The sequence below is a fragment of the Nannospalax galili genome, unplaced genomic scaffold, assembly GCF_000622305.1.
Source record: "Nannospalax galili isolate Female #2095 unplaced genomic scaffold, S.galili_v1.0 scaffold619, whole genome shotgun sequence".
In the NCBI taxonomy this organism is placed as follows: Eukaryota; Metazoa; Chordata; class Mammalia; order Rodentia; family Spalacidae; genus Nannospalax; species Nannospalax galili.
In genome coordinates, this window is record NW_008344186.1 from 17,773 (window position 1) to 20,344 (window position 2,572).

Consider the following 2,572-nt stretch of genomic DNA (forward strand, 5'->3'; position numbering starts at 1 on the left):
CCAGCATCTGCAAACCAGCTATCTCGACGACAGATGGACACTCCTGTCTCCTCCCAGCGCCTATCACAGAGGTGACACCCAGTCCATGTTAGGAGTGTGGAGGGAGAATGCAGAAGAATGGTCCAGTTTCTTCCTGACCCTGACCAGCTCCAGGGACATCCTGGCTCCCAGTGCCCTTCTTTAACCTCATGAGCCAAATAAATCTCATTCCTGGTACAGCTTGTGTCTCAGGAGCTTCCATTTCTTCCATCAAAGATCTTTAAGATTTTAGCTGGAGCCTTTATGTGGTCTGTGCTGATCTCTGTTCTCCTTTCAAAGAAGAGCATCCCTGTTCCGCTTACCTGCAGTGTCCGTCCAGGGCTCCAACCACCTCATGTTTTTTCCCCTCTAATAACCAGTCATGTTCTATGCATCTAATCTGGTTCAGCCACGTGTGTTTACCAACTTCTGGTGACTCTGTTCCTCCGTGGCCCTCAAGCCTTCCTCCTGGGTGTCGTCCCCTCTTCCTGACATCTGTCCTGTTGCGTATCTGTCAACTGCAGGTGATCTTTTTCTTTAAGGAAGTGGGGATTGCTGGGGAACACAGTGCTTTCTACGCTGGCTGCGTGTCGGCCTCTGAAGTTCGACCTACTTCCACCCGCTCCTGAAGCTGCCACGTCTGTGTCCTCTGTGGGCTAGTGCACCCCCTCTCCAGAGTATTCCTTTTTGTTTTTCAGAACAGGGTCTCCCTGTAGCCCCAGCTGGCCTGGAACTCACTATGTAGACCAGGCTGGCCTCAGTCTCACAGAGCTCCACCTAGGCATGCATCAGCATGCCCAACTCCAGAGTGTTCTTAAACTTTCACTGCATGTACCTAGGCATGGCTTCCTTTCCTCAGTGGACTCTGTGACTCCAAGGAGCATGCTTCCATCGTCTCTGAAAGCAACTGGCCACCTGTGCCTCTTCCTGCGCCAGATAAGTTTGTCGTACTTTACACTTCTATCTTCTGAGTACTCTGGGGTCCCAGATTCCCAGATACTGTTGTGTGATTAACAGTGCCTGCTTCTGGTCAAAATGGCCCCAGTTTTGTGGTGAGTTTTGTGGTCACCCACCACACAGGTCTCTGTCCTGCATGCCCTGCTCATGATTAGTGATGACCACTGGCCTGGCAGGTTTGGGGGTTCATCCTAGGGTCCTCCCACTGTGGTCCTTACAGGACCCATCCCTATGATCCACATGGATATGCCTCCTGGTCCCTGGAGATGCAGGAGACACCATCTCTGATGCTCCATTCCACATCTCCATGCACACATTCTACCAATTCCTGTCACCCCCAGGGCTCCCCGAAGAGTCAGGAAGACTGAAGGAAGAAGCCAGAGTCATGACTTCCCTTCCCTCACAGCATCATTGAATCCAACTCTCCACTTGTTCCCACCCTGGGTCCCAGGTTCTATATCATCTGAGATGTGTACCTTTTCCCCAAGACAAGCAGTTTCTGATGGATGCTTGCCCTGCTGGTCTGACCTGGTGACACCATATCTCCTATGGGGATCAATCCTAGATCCCAAGTTGTCTCCTTTCCTGGCTGGCTCATTCACTGGCTGGTCATGAGGATGTGAACAAGTATCTATTCACCCCAGATACACCACCACCAATAAACCAGAGAAATGATCTCACACACACACACACGCACACATGCGCACACACGCATGCACACATGACTCAGGCAGCTGCTTCATCAAAAAGCCCATTCCAACATGGGTCGCAACTCAGGAAAGCTGCAACGCTGAAGTCCACTGTGCACCTTGCAGGCGGCTCCACCACCCACCTAGGAGTCTCCTCTCCCCAGCAGGTGCTGACTGTGCATATACCTGGGGAGGGGCCTTGTGAGTATTGTAACTTTCTTGTGAGTTTTAGGAACCTCCCCTAAACTCCACAGTGGGATGTTTGGATACAGAGGAACTAGGTATGTCATACAAAGTGTCTGTACTTCTACCCAGCCCGGCTGCAAACCACCCTTCAGCATGCTGATCCCCAGACCAGGTATACAGCTAGAGGTTCAACGAACCTCTAAATGTTTGAAAGCATTTTAAGTGAAGTGTGCATGAGGGAAAGCACACGAGTCCTGACTGCTGCTTGGTGACTACAAAGTAGACGTGGATGTGCAGCCCCAGCTCAGGGCAAGAAACAGAAAGAGGCCAGCACTGCCTCTGTTCCCAGCTTTGCTCTGCGCGCACCAGGAGCCGGCATGCCCAGTCTAGTTCCCTGGAACCGTAAGTCAAATAAACTCTTCCTCCCATAAGCTACCTTGGTTATGATATCTTATCACAGCAACTGAAAAGTAACTAAAGCACTCCTCATCTGTTCACATGCAGGTCATACTTTTTTTTTGTCTTTTTGAAGCAGGGTCTCCTTGTAGCCCCAGCTGTCCTGGAACTCACTATGTAGACCAGGCTGGCCTTGATCTCACAGAGATCTGCCTGCCTCTGCCTCCACGCCCAGCTGAAGGTCATATTTTAACGCACTAACAAGAGAAATTTAGAGTTAGTGCACCCCCAAATTAGACTCAATAGGCCTTATTATATATATATAT